Genomic DNA, 19,399 nt, shown 5'->3' with positions numbered 1-19,399 from the left:
GTTCCGTTGCTAGCGTCCTCGTCTCCATGGCTCCGTCTAATTTCGCTGGCAGCTTGCTTTTTTAGACGCGCTTGCGCAGTCCGGTCTTCTGCTCTGAGCACGAGCCGCTTCAGTGTGCTCGCTGCTACAGCTCTTCTGCGCATGCGCAGACGAGCTGTAACTTCTCGGGAGCGCGCTGGAGCGGCCATTCTGCTACCATCCTCTCTTAGAGAGGGGTGCAGAAAGAAACTTGAGCAGCCCAGCAGCCCTGCCGTGAAGCCGCCCAGCAGCCCTGCCGTGAAGCCGCCCAGCAGCCCTGCCGTGAAGCCGCCCAGCTGCCCATGTAAGTGAGGGGTCGGGGGTGATGTGTGCGCAGGGGGGACTGTACCGCTGTGGCCCCGGAGCCTATCGCTGGGCCCCGGGGCCTACCGCTGTGGCCCCGGAGCCTACCGCTGTGGCCCCGGAGCCTACCGCTGTGGCCCCGGAGCCTACCGCTGTGGCCCCGGAGCCTACCGCTGTGGCCCCGGAGCCTACCGCTGTGGCCCCGGAGCCTACCGCTGGGCCCCGGAGCCTACCGCTGTGGCCCCGGGGCCTACCGCTGTGGTCCCGGAGCCTAGCGCTGGGGCCAGGGGCCTAGCGCGGGGGAGCTGGGGTCTAGCGCCGGTTACCTGCTGCCTGGCGGTGAGTGACTGTGGCCCAAGAGCGTGTGCCGTGGTCGGCCGCGTTCAATCCCGAGGCCCGGTCGGTGGCTGTGGGGTCCGGTCGGCGGCCGCGGTGGGTCCAGTCGGCGGCTGCGGGGCGTCTGGTTGTCAGGGAGACACGTCGGGCTACAGCAAGCGCGGTGCACCATGGGAGAAAACAGCGATGCACCTTGGGAAAAGAATCGGCGGCCATCTTTGGGAACCGTTTTATAAGTTGATGAAACACCAGAACTGTGAGTAGAAACCGGCTTTAAAAGCCGTTTACACTGCTGCATAGTAATGTATGCTTAAGAAGGGGGACTGGGCAATAAAAAAAAATCACTGTTGCCTCGAGACAACCCCTTTAAGGCCCATTTACACGCAAAGATAATAGTTCAAAAGATAGGATTTGAGTGATCATTTTGCATAAACTGCTCAAGGATGCTAATGTCCATTAGCAGCTTATCACTTTCATTTGCATGTAAATGAGCCTCCTAGAGCTGTATACAGGCAGCAGCACATGGTCTGTTCTCTGCATTCAGCTCCTTTGTTCTGCCGTGGGGCTGAAGGCTGAATACAATGTAATCAGTGCTCCCGTGGAGAATATTCCACCATGGACAGCAAACTCCAGCTGAACAATGAATTTTTATGCGCAAATAAAAATCATCGATAAGCCGAAGAGTGAAAGGTGGGAGCATTTACACACAATGACTATGGCTCAACGATGGCTTTTGAGCAAATTTTGAGCGATAATCGTTGCGTGTAAATGGGCCTTTACACTCCTGGACAACCCCTTTATTGCTTTTAATCTTGGTTCTTAGGGTCTTTTTACATGGAATGATAATTGTTCCGATTTTTGCTGGATCACAGAGATCTGAACGATAATCGTTCAGTGTAAATGCTGGCAATGGCTGAACGACAAAAGTTAATTTGTTCGCTTATTGTTAGTAGTTCAGTTTCAATAGGCATAAAAATCAAGCGGTGATCGACCCATGTAAACGGGCAGTCGTTCATCTATGAATGACAGCCTATTTACTGTGGATGGAGGTGGGCAGCTGCAGCAAACTCCGGCCCGATCTGTTTCCATTCACTGAGCGATTATCGCTGGGACGACTGTCAGGCGTTTCTGCACCTGACAATCGTCCCATGCAATAGGGCCCTCACACACACACATATATATATATATATATATATATATACACAGTGGGGGGGGAAAGTATTTAGTCAGATACCAATTGTACAAGTTCTCCCACTTACAAAGATGAGAGAGGCCTGTAATTGACATCATAGGTAGACCTCAACTATGAGAGACAACATGAGAAAACACATCCAGAAAATCACATTGCCTGATTTTTAACGACTTTATTTGCAAATTATGGTGGAAAATAAGTATTTGGTCACCTACAAACAAGCGAGATTTCTGGGTCTCAGAGACCTGTAACTTCTTCTTTAAGAGGCTCCTCTGTCCTCCACTCATTACCTGTAGTATTGGCACCTGTTTGAACTTGTTATCAGTATAAAAGACACCTGTCCACAACCTCAAGCAGTCACACTCCAAACTCCACTATGGTGAAGGCCAAAGAGCTGTCGAAGGACACCAGGAACAAAATTGTAGCCCTGCACCAGACTGGGAAGACTGAATCTGCAATAGGCAAGCAGCTTGGTGTGAAGAAATCAACTGTGGGAGCAATAATTAGTAAATGGAAGAGATATGAGACCACGCCCTCGATCTGGGGATCCACACAAGATTTCACCCAATTGGGTCAAAATGATCACAAGAACGGATGTTTTTTCTCACGTTGCCTCTCATAGTTGAGGTCTACCTATGATGTCAATTAGTCAATTACAGGCCTCTCTCATCTTTATAAGTGGGAGAACTTGTACAATTGGTATCTGACTAAATACTTTCCCCCCCCCACTGTGAATATGTGTATATATATATATATATATATATATATATATATATATATATATACACACACACACACACACATACAAACAGCTACACATAATATTCGACTGCCCTAGTTTTTCTTTCCACAACTTTATTTTGCATTAATATGGCCCACATTCAATGTGTTCTTAAATATTATGCACAATATATTACATTTAATACATCATACGCTACAATTACTTTTCAAATAGAGCAGAAATATATGCAGTTTTAGTTACTATAGCAATGCAGAATTTTTCCACACAGACCCAAGAAAGATAAATTTGGATTCTGTAACATATTTATTACATTTTCTAAACACAGAGGACATTTGTATTTAAAGGAGATGTCCCGAGGCAGCAAGTGGGTCTATACACTTCTGTATGGCCATAATAATGCACTTTGTAATGTACATTGTGCATTAATTATGAGCCATACAGAAGTTATAAAAAGTTTTATACTTACCTGCTCCGTTGCTAGCGTCCTCGTCTCCATGGAGCCGACTAATTTTTGGCCTCCGATGGCCAAATTAGCCGCGCTTGCGCAGTCCGGGTCTTCTGCAGTCTTCTATGGGGCTCCGTGTAGCTCCGTGTAGCTCCGCCCCGTCACGTGCCGATTCCAGCCAATCAGGAGGCTGGAATCGGCAGTGGACCGCACAGAAGAGCTGCGGTCCACGGAGGAAGAGGCCATCTTCAGCGGTGAGTAGAGAAGTCACCGGAGCGCGGGGATTAAGGTAAGCGCTCCGGTGAGCTTTCTTTACCTCCCTGCATCGGGGTTGTCTCGCGCCGAACGGGGGGGGGGTTGAAAAAAAAAAAAACCCGTTTCGGCGCGGGACAACCCCTTTAATACATCAACTACAAAACTACGAATCCTACAGTCCTAAAGATCACAAGTTTGTAATGCGCTGCTGTGGACAAATGGACTTACATGGAATTAAAGCAATATTATTGTATGGTTTATTATTACTGTATAATACATCATTCATTACAGATTTATTAAGGGCAGCTATTGGAGTAAAAATGAGTGCAAAGCTTTGTGCTAACAAGAATTTGCACAGAATTTTGCGACTTTTCTTCAGTCTGCGCCTACCCTGACACTTTTTTTTATTGGGCGGGGCTTGTCATGAGGGGGCATGGCTGCTTTGGACCATCAGATTTATAAGTAATTTACTCCAGACAGTGGCATAAATTATAGCAGAAATGTACGCACACGCCTCTTCATGTATTCAGCGCACCAGGCGCTGGGGGAAATCATACTAAGCCCGGTGTCAGAGATGCCGGCTTTATTAAATTTCCCCTTAAGTTTTTAAACAACCTGTGTTTTATAGGAGAGCCGGTGTGATAGCTCACAAAACTGCTATACACTTTATTTACCTAAAATTATATTTTTGTGCTAAAAAATCATTCTAAAGCCTTATTCACACAAGTGAGTTTCAAGTCCATGTGCTGTCCATATTTGCAGCTTACTGCACATGGACAACTCACTGACCAATTTGCCCCATTTCAGTGAGTGGGTTATACAGACATGATTTTTTTTTAAATACAAAGACTGTAAAAAAAATTGCAACATGTCCTATTCTGGTTCAATTTCTCTAATGACACTCAACCATTTGAAAAAAAAACTAAACTGATGACACCTGAATCACACATGGACTAAAAAAATAGACACAACGTATACGGATATACACATGCGCCGATACTAGACATGCTTGTGTGAATAAGGTCTAAAAAGGGTTATCCGGGGGCATGGTGTTGCACAATAGCTTACTCAGCTTGCAGCAGTAAGATCCCAGACTACATGCTCACCCTTTTGCACTCCCCCATCGCTGAGTCTCACCACTTTCTGCTCCCATCTGAACTTAACTTCCAGGAAGGGAGTGATCACAACCTGACACTGAGTTCCGTGAGCGCCACAGCTATTCTCTGGCTAAAGGGAGCCAGTGATTGGCAGCAGCAGTCACATGGCCCTTTTGTTGGGGACGTCATCTCCAGCTCACTGCACCCAATAGCGAAGACCAGATGGGACTGGAGATCTGGCAATGGTTGGGGAACGCAGAATGGTGAGTATGTAGTCTGTGATCTGCTGCAAGCTGAGCAAGCTTTTGTGTAACACCATGTTCGCAAATAAGCCCTTTAAAAGTGTTGTCTGCCTTCCTGCTAGCTTGCTGTCCACTGCCTGCTTTCAAGTAATTGACAAGGGACCTTAGAAAGGGTGGAGAAGGGAGAGAAGTCATGGTGCTCATTGAAATTCAGAGGAGAGGGGGAAAAGAGGCAAGGAGAGACTCAGATGCTGTCTGCAAGCTACTACATTTTAGCTACAGAAACCACACCTCCACTATAATGAGGTCGGTTAAGTTTCCATCCAGCTATCCAGCATTTTACATGAAGAAATAGCACTGCCTGTCCTCATAGACATTTGAGAGTAAAATCTGCAGGTTATCTGTGTACAGTCTACAGAAACCAGCCCAATAGCCAGGCGCCTCCTACCAGCCTTGAGAGTACTGAGATTCAGCTGTACATCTTGTAAATGGGAAAATGGGTAAAAATACAGGACACAAGTAATATAATGACTAGAAATAGTGTTATCCTCATGTACACACACGGCAGCTTATTCTGACGTTTTTTAAAAGTTAGCTATCTCAGTAGTATATGCAGCTAAAGTTCTTCTTCAGGCTTAAATGAAATAGATGCAGAGAGGCATGCATATTTATACACACATACTAATGACAAGGCACAGACATGGATGTGATTAATTTGGACTTAAAAGAATACTACAACAGAAATACGAGTGCAAATTAATCACAGGCATGTCTGTGCCTTGTCATACGTATGTGTGTATAAATAAGCATGCCTGATTCTCATGAAGGCTATAGTAATGAGTGATTTTCTTATGAATGAAACAACGAATGATGGCGGTGTCACTGTTGGTATAACTCAGAACAGGAAACTCCTTATAGGAGATGTCATACAACATGCCTAAGACAAAGAAACATCAGGTGAAAGTCATGGTGATTACACTGTTGAGTACCATGGTTCCTATTTTCTTTACCCGGAAGTCGCCTGTGGTCCTATAGGACTCTGAATTTGACCGCATGTAGTTGCAACTCTTTACAGACAGGTAGTAATTACCTGTGGGAGCTGCTACATGCTACTTGACTAGTAGCAAAGTGCATCGACACAATGTCTGGAACAACCGTGATGAAATCCAGTATTTTGTTTCATTTGTTATTTCCCATTTGTGCCTTTGGAGGCCCTTTATAGTGGATACATTCTCCTAAGGCACACAGCCCCAGGATCCCGGGTGGAATGAGGCCAAAAGTTTTTCACTCGTGTGTTGTGTTGACAACCACTTAATCAGCCCTACACGAAAGAGTGTCCTTAGCTGCAAGTGGAAGTCCATCAATATAGCGTGATGAGAGAATGTCAGAGAGTACAAGCTGCCTACCAACAATCATTCTTACTAAAAAATAAACCATGGAACACAAACCAGGGCCAGTGTACAGAATATGACCAGGAAAGATAAAGTATCAGCCTTTTCCCATATGCCTGCAGATCCCAGCAGTCCTCTGACACAATTATCTAGCACTGGCTGCCGTCACTGCACAGATACTGACAATGCACATAGTAACATGAATAAGCAGGAGGGTTGTTGTGTAACACCTACAGTATCACATGTAAAGTTCACCAAACATCACATCCCTGGGGGAGCTGGGACACACCTTGCTTGTGCTACATGAAGTCTGGTATAAAGGTGCCATTACATCTTCAACGGCTGTTGGCTGAATGCTCATTCGACCAACAGCTATTCTTCCTACTCCTCCATACAACCTTGTCCGAGAGTGCATGTGTTTTTAATGGGGAGTGGGAAATAAGCTTCTTTCTCCTTCAACCCTTTGCCTCTATATCTTTCATCAGACGAGAATCCAAATACTTAGATAATACACATTAGTCAGCCAAACCTGCTGACCATAGATAGAGGTTTTTTTTCTAAATGTTGTGAACAAGCCCAATCTTTCCTCTGTAGTGATTAGACTAAGGCCGGCTGCACACGGGCAGATTTGTATTGCAGAATCTGGAGCGGGCATCCGCTTCAGGATTCCCTAGCAAACACCGCCCATAGCATAGCATGCTATGGCAAAATGCTTTTTCCTCTACACGAGCAGAAATTGATCACGATTTTCCGCTTGCGAAGGAAAAATCGTAGCATGATCTACTTCAGTGCGGATTCCGCACAGACGGCTTGTTGAAGTCAATGGAAGCTGTCCAACCAGCGGCCCTTCTGCAATGGCATTGCAAAAAGGTTGCAGATTCCATGTCATCGCCTAGCGACTATGCGGGAAAAGCTGGGATTTAATAAAAAAAAAAAAAACTGTACTACGCATGGCCGGCAGCTTGCTATGCAAACCATGTGCAGTACAGCCGGCGAATAAGAAAAGCAGGTACGCACGGATGCTGGCTGGGCACAGGGTTGGATTCCACTTCAGCGTCCCGCATGCGGAATCCAACCTGGTCGTGTGCAGCGGGCCTAACAGTTTACTGCCAGGTCAGATTACATGCTACCCATATAGGTCTATGGACAGTAGAAGGAAGAAGGGAGGAGAATCTGAGTGAGATAGAAGCAAAGAGACCTGCAGTTGTATCTTTGTAAGTGTTTAAGTTTCAAACAACTACTGGAATCAAATCTATATTGCTCGGTACTTCTCTATAATGTCTTCTATGCTTGTATGATAGAACAGCAGAATGTCCTCTTTGTATGTGCAGCCCATCTTAGCAATTAGTCTCCACCGACCAGAAGGAAAACTGGGAATTAGAAATGGAGCCTGCAGAGGGGAAAGCTAGCGAAAAAGTGCACACACAAGTCATACAATGGCCAGAAATATTGTTATTCCTCATGTACACACATGAAACAAGTCATCTGAGAGTTTAGGTACACTTTAAAATAAATTAACCACTAAATATTATGTACTTAAATATTCTACAAAAAACATGTATCCAGAATGCAAAAAACTGGTCATTAAACAACAGTGACCCTCTACTGGCTGCTTTATGTTGTGTAATGCTCCTGCATCAATCTCTTAATAGATACCAATGCAGCTCCATCTTTAGTTGGAGTGACAGCCTGGCTCCATGCATTCTGGGTTGTAAGACCTGGCTTCACCATATGTAGACCTGACAGTAAGACCTGGTTTCCAAAGTCAATTTCTTTTTCATCATGGTGACTAGATTCTGTCTCTGTAGATTTTGCTAAGGAATTACTTTACCATATTATTTTTGGATGGCACAAAGAGGATGCAAAATACCTTTCAGCCTCCAAAATGTAAAAAACTAAAATAATACCTTGTTCACATGTTGTCAAGTAATTTGTTGCAAGAAAAATGATGTGATATAAGCTGCTTAGCAACACTACTGTTTGCTGAGCAAATGGACAACTGCTTGCATTATGACTAGATGGGCAAAGCTTGCAGTGAAAATGAGAAGTAACCATAGTGAAATTCGTATTAATTTATAAGCTATTAAACCCCATTTAGACAGGACAAACAATGCCTGACATTGCCTTGCATGTTCTCGCTCCTGTGCTGCTGCCCAGGAGCAAGTATGGTTGCTTCACAGCGGGGCAGCTGCAGGAGATTTCTCTCCTCGCTCTCCCCCGCCCCTCTCCATTCACTTAACCCAGCAGGAGGTCAATACTGAACGGCTGCTATTTACACTGAATGATCATTGTTCAGGATTTTATGCAGCCTAAATGATGAAAGATGAACTGAATGAGCTTTCAGTGTGAACAGCAGCCATTCAGTACTGAACGTGCGCTATGTTAAGTGAATGGAGAGGGGCGGGGGAGAGCGAGAAGTGAAATCTCCTCCAGCCGCCCCGCTGTGAAGCAACGATACTCGCTCCTGTGCAAAAGCATGTGAGTGGGTACTTTCGGGGACAAGCGTCGGGAATCATTTGTCTGACAGTCATCCCATCTAAATGGGGCTTTAAACTAGTTGAAAAAGTAAATAGGCATGTAGGGAGAAATAACATTGCACTGATCAATATTATTCTCTTTCCACTGTAAATCAAGAATTGCAACAAATGCATGCATGTGTATGAGTCATGAGATAAATACCCCTTAACAAGGCCTGAAAAAGGTGACAATAAAGGATTAACTCGGTGCTGGGAAGTTCTCAAGAAACCAGGTGGTCAATGTAGATTTGCTACTAGCATCTAGGACTCTGTTTATGTTAGGACGAATGCACACAGCCAGGTCGGATTCCACGGAATCCGACCCTGTACCGGCCGGTGACCCCCGTGTACCTGTCCGGATTCTTCATAATCTGTATTGCGCATGTGCCGACTGGCGTACATGTGCAATACAGATTATGCCACGGCGTCGCTAAGCAATGACACAGATTCTGTGACCTTTCCGTAATGATGGTTGCGGAAGGGCAGCGGTTCGGACGGCTTCCATTGATTTCAATGGAAGCCATCCGCTCTGAAATAGAACATGCCGCAATTTTCCCTCCGCTAGCGGAAAATCACAGTTGATTTCCACTCATGGACAGGGAAAAGCGATTTTCAATAGCATGCCTATGGGCAGTATTTGTTGCAGAATCCGGAGGCGGACGCCTACTCTGGATTCCGCAATGCAAACACGCCCGTGTGCATTCGGCCTAAAAAGACTTGTCTGGATGTTATACCCTTTTAAAAAAATTTTGACTCAAATCTGTTAAAATAATAAAAGTAGTGCTACTTACCAGTCCTCACTCCGCAGTTCTCCCAATCTTTGTTTTGGAATTGCTACCACCTGACTACTGCAGCCAATTAGAAGCTGCATTGGTCACATGTCATTCTCCTGGCACTACGGCTCAGATGCTGGAAGCCATGGTGCCAGTAGAACAGCATGTGACTGCCGCAGCCTCTAATTGGCTGCAGTGGTCAGGTGGTAGCCGTTCCAAAACAAACACTGTAAGCTCAGCGGGGCTGCAGTTCTGGATCGCTGGATAGAAGTGCCGCTACTTTTATTATTCTAAGGCCTCGTGTCCAGAGCCGCAGCATTTTACCAATATTTGTAAATAGCTGGTCTGCCAGCAGAGACCACGCATGGCTGCGAGTGTACTGTGCATGCCCGCATATCACATGTACATGATCATATGCAGTGTAACTATTGTATTGTGCATGGACAGCGTTTCGCGCTGAGTGGTACCCAAAGAAATAGAGCATGCTGCGATCTAGTTCTCCTTCGTATCGACACTGTTAAAAACACCCGTGTACATGAGCCCTACCAAATTTGGATGTATTTTTAAAAATGGTATAACACATAGACAACCCATTTAATATGAATTCTTGATTGATTTATCTACTAAAGTTTTTAAGACTTTCACTACCCTTGTTAATTTGGTGGGTGCTTACCATGCCTACTGTACTGCCTCATGGTACTGGGGGGAGCTTGTCTGTGCAAAATGACCTAGTTAATGGTGAAAACTTCAAAGCAGATCTATAATTTAGGACATTTTTTAAAGAGTTCATAGATATATTTGCCAAGTAATTTTTTATTAATGTGGAGCTTCACTTTAACCCTTTCCAATCCAATTTGCATTCTGGTTTTCCTAGGGGGGCTTACTCTTTTTCTGCTGTTATACAACGGCGCTATATGCTGGCTAAAGCCAGTACTGCATGAGGTGACACATTGGATAGGCTCCAACAGCAGAGAGGCTGTCATATACAGAAAGAGAACCCCCGACGGACATCTTCTAACATTGGAGCTGTACAGCCTTAAATCATAATGTCTTCAGAGGTCAGACAGTGGATTGAAAAGGGTTAAGATGAAGATCAGGGTCATTATTACAATGCCGTGGTGAAAACGGGTGTGCATAGTTCCTGCGTACATAGATTTAAAAGGAGTCTGTCAGCTTGAATATGTTGTCCAAACTGCAGCTGAGCAGATTGATTTATAGCTTTATGGGAAAAGATTCAGTATAACTTGTATTTTATTCATTTATATCTCTGCTCATTCTGAGCTGAACAGTCCAATGGGCGGAGCTATCAGTGATTGACACCCTCCCTGCATGTACACTCATTCACAGACAGCTGTCAATCACTGATAGCTCCGCCCATTGGACTGTTCAGCTCAGAATGTGCAGAGATATAAATGAATAAAACACAACTTACACTGAATCTTCCCCCATAAAACTATATATCAGTCTCCTCAGCTCCTCCGGCTCTATATCATGCTGCCTGCAGTTTGAACATATTCCAGCTGACAGACTCCCTTTAATGATTCTCTATTGTCCATTTTACCTGTAGTGCTACTATACATTCCAAGTCAATCATTGTGCCCATAGCCACCTAGCCCTGGCCTAAGCCAGAATTACGAAATGAGTAGGGCGAGTTTATAAGGCCTAAAAAACAATTGTTCATCACATTAGGAAACATGGATCAGGGTTTGTTTTACAAGTATTGCTGGCTCATCAGTATTTCATAAAGATGCCCTATAGTATCAAAGTGGCTGTTTGGAAAGGCAGCTGGTAATTGCGTGAGGATCAAATTAAAGAAATAAGTGCAATTAAAATGCAGTCTGTAGACATTTATGGAAAAAGAAAGGAAAATTGCATGAGCATGGAAAGTCTATATAATGCACTGCAATAAGGGAGTGAGGAGTGATGACTGCATTTTCATGGTGCAGACCTTCAATAATAATAATCACAGTCAGGTCGTCTTGCTCATGCCTGTAGCCATTAATTGACCAGCTGCTCTCAAAGCTCTTCCATGGCCACAGAGGTCTATGTGACAGGAAGTGATAATGCCAAGTTATATAGGATGGATAAAAATAATATGGGCAGGCCATGCTGTATTTGCTGCGGTTAAATATATTCGCATCACATGCTAGACAGGCCACATTGAAAGAGAAACGTTTAAACAATGCAAATGGTTTTAAAAGGCATTAATTTCTTATTATTTTCTATTACATTTAATTGTGCAAACATTACAAGAAAAAGTCAAATCATGGCATTTTCCATGCAATTTTAGGGTGCGGGCAGACGAGCGCATAAACGGCACGTTTTTGCGACCAAACGTATATACGTGACCATCTGAGGCAATGGTTTCGAATGTATTCGTTCACATGGGCGATTTTACGGCGCGTAAAAACGGCAATTCGAAAAAAAACGGAACATATGCGACCGAAATACGCGCCAACGCATATTCGATCGCCGAAAAGACCGTTTGCAAAGTAGGAACAAACGAAAATACGCTTTCTAGCTCTGGTCGTGATCGGTGAAAAACGATCGCTCGGGCGATTATACGTTGCGCTCGTGCGAACGTAAATACGCCTACGCTCGTCTGCCCGCACCCTTAATGTGATTTTCATGCATTTGCTATGCACTTTTGCAATTTTCATTGATCTGCACTGCCTGGTTCTTTCTTTCCAATTGTTCCCATAGTTACATGCGTTAAAAACAGATTGAACTCATATGAAACTGTGATCCTTTATTTTTTTTTTACCCATGAAAGACTCCAAGTAAAAAATTGCAAGTTTGAATTAACCCATTCAAATGAGTGGGATCTTTTCCTATGTCCTTCTGTCCAACAGAAATCGCATGTGAAAATCACTTGTGTAAATACAGCCTATGGGCTTATTCACACGAGTGTATATATCGTCCGACATTTTCACGGCCGGACGATATACACTACCATCTGATGCATTGGACACCAATGCATTAGATCACACAGGTGTAGTCCTAAGGCGTAAAAGCACCCGGCTGGCAAACATAGCGCCTGGCGCTTTTACGCCAGGCAGGAAAGATAGTCCTGGAACTATCTTCCCGGCCTGAATACGTCGGCCACTGCATAGGCTCATGACAGCGGCTGGAGAATGGAGGTGGGAGGGAGTTTAGCAGCGTGACTGCTAAACTCCCTCCCCCTTCTCTCCTCCCCTCCCACTGTTTGCAATGGGAGGGGGCTGGATGAGGTGGAGCTAATCTTCGCACCAGGATATGTGAAAGGATATGTGAATCCAGCCTAAGGCTTCATTCACATGGGTGAATATCGGCCCAATTTTCATGGCCGGGTGATATATGCTGCCCATCTGATGCACTGGTTTACAATGCATCAGTTCGGATGGGTGTATTCCCGCGACGTAAAAGCGCCTGGCCAGCCAAAATAGTGCATACGGTGCGCATTTCAGCAAGGTGCTTTTACGCCAGGCAGGAAAGATAGTTCAGCAACGATCTTCCGGCTGGAATACGGTGGCAGCTCCCATAGACTCCTATGGGAGCTGCTGGAGGTGGGAGCGAGTTTAGCAGTGTAACTACTAAACTCCCACCACCTTCCCTCCTCCTCTCCGCCCCTTGACGACTGTTTGCAATGTGAGGGGACTTAGCTAGTTGCTAAGCTCCCGCCCCATCATGCCCCCTCTTATTGCTGGCAGGCGACAAGGGGCAGAGAGAGGGTGGAAGCTTAGCATACTAGCTCCCACCCCCTCCCCTTGCCGAGAGCCAGCGAGGGGGTGGAAAGGGGGAGGCAGTTGAGTTCTGTTACCGCCCGATGGTATCCTGGTCTCTGCATATATGCACTGGACCCGGGCTATCTGAATGGTCGCACAAACGGGAGATTGGTGCGATCGTTCACACGATTTCCGGTCGCCTACGACCCATGTGAATGAGCTGTAAGGGCTTACTCACATGGCCGTATTGTCACAGGTTATTACACACATATTTTTCATGTGCATAATACACAGTAAATCCGCAGGTAATGTGTATTTGCTGTGCATGTTAAATGCCTATAGCCTGTATTTGTGTGTAATATGCACCAAAATATGACATGCTGCTTTTTTTTTTGCGTACATGAAAAAGAACGCAGATGTGAGTGGCCCAAAATAAATTAATAGGCTTTTAGCACCGCGTATTAAGCACGTAATACTTGGTGACAATGCACCCGTGTGAGTGACCCCTAACAGGTAAGGTGTTGTTCACATTGTTGTTGCAGACCCCAATCAGCACTTCTGGCAAATATTGGTCTCAAAATCCCAAATAAAATAGAACAGCATTAGAGCCAAGCAGACCCCAATAATAATGGGGTCCTTAGGGCACCATTCAGTTATGTCATAGAAGGGATCTGTTTCCTGCAGGGATGCCATTTTCCTATTCACATGACAGAAAAGGAAAACAGAAACCCAAATGCAGATGTGAAAGCTTGAATGATCATTACATTAGTTGCCTTGAAGCAATAATACAGATGGGCTATTAGAACAGCCCCTTGGGGCATAAATAAATAGATGTCAAGTAGGAGCTTATGCTCTAGGGACATTACTGGAACTGTATCAGATGACGAACATTCACTAATGCACCAGAACACTTTTATAGTATTAGTAACAGGAGCCGTGCTTATCACTGCTTGGTAAACCCATAAGGTACATCCTCAGAACACCGCTGGCCTGGTTTGCCCTACAAGTTTGCATCCAGGCAAATCAGGTGCTATATAAGGTTACGCCACTGTTTCTCGCTGTTAAATCTGGAACTGAAGGTGTTAAAAACAAAATTATTTAGACTGTGACAGTGAATTCTCATTAGAACATTCTTTCTACTTTCCTTTCCAGAATTGATAAATTTGAGAAAAGGACTGTTCTTAGAGCTCACACCTACAACCCTTTTAGGGATCAGTATGGATTCTGTATGATACAGATATATAAAATATATATGTTTGTGTATACAGTACACACATATACACACATGTGGGGTGGCCATCACTGGCATAACTATAGCGGATGCAGGTGATGCGGTTGCACCCGGTCCCAGGAGCCTTAGGGGGCCCATAAGGCCTCTCTTCTCAATATAGGGAGCCCAGTACTATGTATAAAGCATTATAGTTGGGGGCTCTGTTACAGGTTTTGCATTGAGGCCCCGGGGGTTTAAGTTACGCCTCTGTGTTGAGGGGTTAAGAGACGTTGGGGGGCCCCCGAGATAAACTTTTGCACTCAGGCCCATGAGCCTTTTGCTACGCCCCTGGTGGCCATGTAAATCAAAAACACATTCTCCACTGAATGTCATGTACAAAATGAGCTTTTTCCATAGAAGTCAATATAGACAGAAAATTAGGTTGCTTTCACATCTGCGTTGGGGGTTCCATTTTTTTCTCTGTTGTGGAAACGGGGAACTCTTGGCCCAAACAGACCCATCTTATGACAGAACCGAATCCCCCCCCCCCCCCAACGAACCCCATTGACTACAATGGGGTCCGTTTGGTTTCCACTCAGTGTCCGGCATTTTACCAGACGAAACAGTCCTGCATGCATAACTTTTTCATGCAGTATTTTGTACCAGATCTGCAAAGGAACCTCCGAGGATCCAAGGGAGATGTGGTAATATGGCTACATATCGCAAGTCCGGCATAAAATACCAGAAGAAAACGTCCTCCATGCAGGACTTTTTTATCTGGTAAAATGCCAGTCAGATGAACATTCTTGTCAATGGGGTCTATTCAGTTCCGCCATAACGGAGCACGAAAATGGAACCCCCGACACAGATGTAAAAGCCTAAAGTGCATTCTGCAGATCTATACAGTGGGTCATATTGGTGCCATTTCTTTATACTGCCCTGTGCATGGCGCATAAGGGGTTGAGAATATTTCTTCGACATTCTATTGCACTACTACCAGTAAGAACCGACGTGAAATACCACTTAGTGATGCTAGTGATAATGCTGTGGCAGTGACTACCTTCATGGCAGCACTGTGATGTGCCAGTGTACATTATGGGTGTCATGAACACTGGATTTGTAAATCTGCTGCACAAGCTTATAAAAGTAAAACTTTATACCTAGGAAAGCAAAGAGAATTATACATTTCTGGGTGGTTTTCAATTTGATATCTGTTCTTCATGCACCAAGTATAGATGTAAAGCAAACTACATCTGCAAAACCCCAAAGAATCTGCGCATAGTAACCTAGAACACCGTACTGGAGCTCTGCAAGCACATGCAGTAGGAACAACTGCAGGAAAACCTCGCGAATAGCATGCTAGCCTGCATCAGAAGCGAAAACCATGTTTATAGATGAACTGCGCAAATACAGATCACCAGCACTGAGAAAGAGTGCATAAAGCTGCACAAATAAAGAAACACCATGTAGAAGTGCTGCTTACTTACATAGTTGCTTCCATCATTATTCAATAAGCAAACCTTCAAAAATGGAATACATAAACATTCTGACAATGATACAGAGGGAGCAGCAAGAGATAAGCTAGTAAAACCATGTAGATGCACTGTAAGCCTTGCAGCACAATGAACTATATGCAGCAGCTTGAGAATGCAGAGGTTTCCAGCCAACTCTGGTCTACTAGCGCAATACGGTTATACATATAATGGTACTCAATAACACCTTTTCCTAAAAGCTGACCATGTACGGTGTAGTACTGCATTGAATATGGCAATGATAGCACACTATTAGTAGTGCATTAGGGACCGATAGAGTAGGCAGCTACATAACTTTTCTGTCTTATATAAAGTGATTCCTTTAGGCACATGTTGGCCACATATGTTGTTAATTTACACAAAACTTTTTTCACTGCATATCTGATTTCTGCTAAATACAAATGTAATATTTATTCAACAAAAAAAGAAAAAATAAATACACAATTACTGTAAAGGATGGGTGTGATTACAATGTAAACCGAGACCAAAGAAAATAAGGCATTTTTATCAAATCTTCACAACAATCTCATCATATATGGCATAGTGGATTGCTATAAAGTAACACTAGGTTCAATATCTTTTTAGTCCACAACCTCTAGGGTTCCTATTTATTAGGGTGAGTCAAAAATTATCCGCACTCTGGCTGTAGAATTTATTTTAATCAATTTTCAGAAGAGACAAAAATACATTATTTTTCAACATAAGCTCCCTGCTTTTCAATACATTTTGTCCATCCGTCAACAAGTTTTTGTATCCCCTTATTAAAAAGTGTTTTAGGCTAAATGCACTGCTGTCTTCACCTCTTCATCAGACATGAATCTCCATCCTCTTAGGGCTTCTTTCAGGGGACCAAACAAGTGATAGTCTGATGGGGCAAAATCAGAACTATAGGGACGATTCCTTTACACTTTAAAACAAAGTTTTTCCTGATACTGTTCCAATACTGGCCCTTGAGAATCCCAGGGAACTTTAAGCATCCAGCTGATGGTTGACCTCTGAATTTTTTCTTAGTCAGCGACTAAGGATATTTTCGTTAAATGCTCTGCCATTTACTCTCGGCCTCAATGAAACCCCCAAAACACTGCATTCTATCCTCCTTCGTGCAAATCACAAGTGGGGCAAACATCTTTTCTTGCACTGCAGTCACAAATTAACTGACATAACATGTTTAACCCTGCACAGCAGTGACTGGGGTGACAGCGAACTACAACAGAAAGCATTGAAAAGACAATGTGGATCATTTTTGTCTCACCCTCTTATATCGGTGCATCTGCTTGCAGCAATGATCACCTGGACTTGTGCACAACTCTGCATCCAAGTCGCAGGTCCGCGAGTAAACATATGCACTGCTGCATGTTAAACAGCAGAGAGGAAAAGTGCACAAGTATAGTCATCCTTCCTCCTCTCTACCGTAGTGCAGTCATAAAGGTCCCAGGGGACACGAGAGCGAAAGAGGCCCCAGGAGAAGAGGGCAGAAAAGGCCCTGGGCGTCAACTGATTAAAGGTAACCTACAAGCTAAAGAAATCCAGGTCCTTTTACAAAGGAGATCTGTACAGGTGGACAACAATGGGCTAGAGTGACTGAACCCAGAAAGTCAATGCACTGTCTACATGATGAGGAGAAGAAAGCCTGATAATGTATAAGGCAAATTGGGGTGAGATGTGCGGGAGGCAAAGAGTAAGAACCCAGGTGAGCAAAGAGGAAAATAACAAGAGAAGTAAGAGCCCGTTCCAGACCACCAGCCAAGAAAGAAAGAAAAGACCCTGCTGTTATTGCTACAATCAATGTCATTTTCCATCTGTGTGCCATTCCATGTATCACTCCTTAAATGATACATTGTTCTCACAGAGTATTAACCACCTCCTGCCTGTACCTACACAGCACATACCCCACCCTTGCCACCGTGTTATGCCCACTGCTGCATAAACCCATTCAATGCCATTGCCAAAGCCTGCAAAGCATTAAGCACATATTCATTTAACAGCATGTTGAGCCTAAAAAGCACAATTTCTGATCAGCCAGAGCAGTTACTACATCTTGCCAAAGCCTGCAGAATAATATCCCCATTCTATAGAAGCACAAGACCATTATCTAGCTCAGCCAGGGTTAACTAAATGCAGCAAGATCTACCATGAAATCATTTATAGAAGGCCTACATGGTGGTCAAGGTCCAGTCGCCATTGCCACCCAAATCTGATGAAAAGCTGTACAAAGCAATTGATAATTGTACGGGTTCACTGCCAGTGTCTATATGGTCATCTGCGATACACACATAGTATACCATATATCACACACTGTATATGTTCTATGCATGCACATGTTGCTACACCTCTTCCTTCCCATCGGTTGCCCATGCCAGGTGCAGAGATGCCAGCACCGTCCCCAAGTCACAACCAACTCCTCTCTCCAAATCACTGACGCTTCTATCCATTTTTCTCCCTGGCATCAGCTGTGATAGAGCTCAAAGTCCATCCGGTCGCTATCCATGGTGACACAGCCCACATCTTCCTGGAGCTTTGGCCTGCACACTTCTGTTCTGGAGGGCAACATTTCTGGAATGGGCACAGAAAGTAAAACTTCTTTTTGGCTTCCTCACCTATAGATCTGACCCGGCACTGAATATTAACCCCCTAATAAACTACCAGAATTTGGGGACTATAGCAGGTGTCATTCTACCCCAGCAAAGGCTGCAAAATATTACAATGTCCTCAACCCTCTATGGGACCAAAATACAGAGAAATCATTTGGAGTAAGTCTGCAGAGCATTCACCCCACCATGCTGGAAGTTGCAGAGCATCTATCCATCCCCAGAGCCTGCAGAGCATCAGCAGTATAGAGCATTGCATGCACCGCAGTTCTCCTTGGAGTGATGTTCTGCTCATCAGGTGTACATCGGGCTCTACCTGCCATACACGGCCACATGCAGAACAGGTGCTGCTGCTACCCGTCCCCATCCACACAGCACCGTCCATACACATCCCTCCTCTCACCGGTCCCGCTGCTCCGGCTCCCGATGCAGCCCATAGTCATCCTCAGCAGTCCGGGCACATCCCGACAGTGCGCTATGTGTATGGACGGCGGCTCAGGGGGACTGCAGACCCGGGCGAGCCGTAGAACCGCTCCCGCCGCTGATAACGGGGTGACTGCCGCGTCTCTCTGCTCCCCGGAGCTGCAGCTGCTGATGAGCGGAGACTGTGACGTCACCCAGGACTATAGCATCAACAGCAACACCCTGCTGCTGCCTCGTCGTGAGGGCGGGAGACGGGAGAGGGGTAATTAGAGGAGAAGCAATGGCAGGGAGCTGGCAGGAGGAGGCTCACACGGCGGCAGGGGAGGGAAATACTGACAAGGCCGATGGAAAGTGGTGGCAGGACTGTGGGGAGCAGCCCTTGTGTGTCATGTCTGCCCCTCACCTACACACAATGGCAGCTGGGCAGTCAGGGGTGCAAGAACCCCACAGAAAAGATGGCTGTGCAACCCCCAGGGGGGTCTGACATTTGCTGGGCGTCACCTGCCTGACACTGGGCTGTCAGTCTCAAATGTTCTGGCCAGTTCCCCAAAAATCAGCCAATATTTTTACAGAAACATCATAATGAGTCCTACAGATTATAGGTGTCTCTAGGTTACAGCGGCGTCAGGTGG

At 44.9% G+C, this 19,399-nt stretch overlaps 1 protein-coding gene across 2 annotated transcripts in view; it reads right to left on the bottom strand.

Annotated features, from left to right (window-relative positions):
• Window positions 1–18,973, bottom strand: part of FAM131A (family with sequence similarity 131 member A) — a 75,727-nt gene extending 56,754 nt beyond the window's left edge. For both annotated transcript variants that reach the window (XM_066603381.1, XM_066603370.1), the window contains exon 1: window positions 18,748–18,973. The gene's annotated coding sequence lies outside the window, so the exon portion shown is untranslated. The remainder of the gene's footprint in view (window positions 1–18,747) is intronic.
• Between the last annotated feature and the right edge of the window lie 426 nt (window positions 18,974–19,399).

Source organism: Eleutherodactylus coqui, chromosome 1 (genome assembly GCF_035609145.1).
Source record: "Eleutherodactylus coqui strain aEleCoq1 chromosome 1, aEleCoq1.hap1, whole genome shotgun sequence".
NCBI classification, from domain to species: Eukaryota; Metazoa; Chordata; class Amphibia; order Anura; family Eleutherodactylidae; genus Eleutherodactylus; species Eleutherodactylus coqui.
This window is presented reverse-complemented; position numbering and strand designations above follow the sequence as displayed.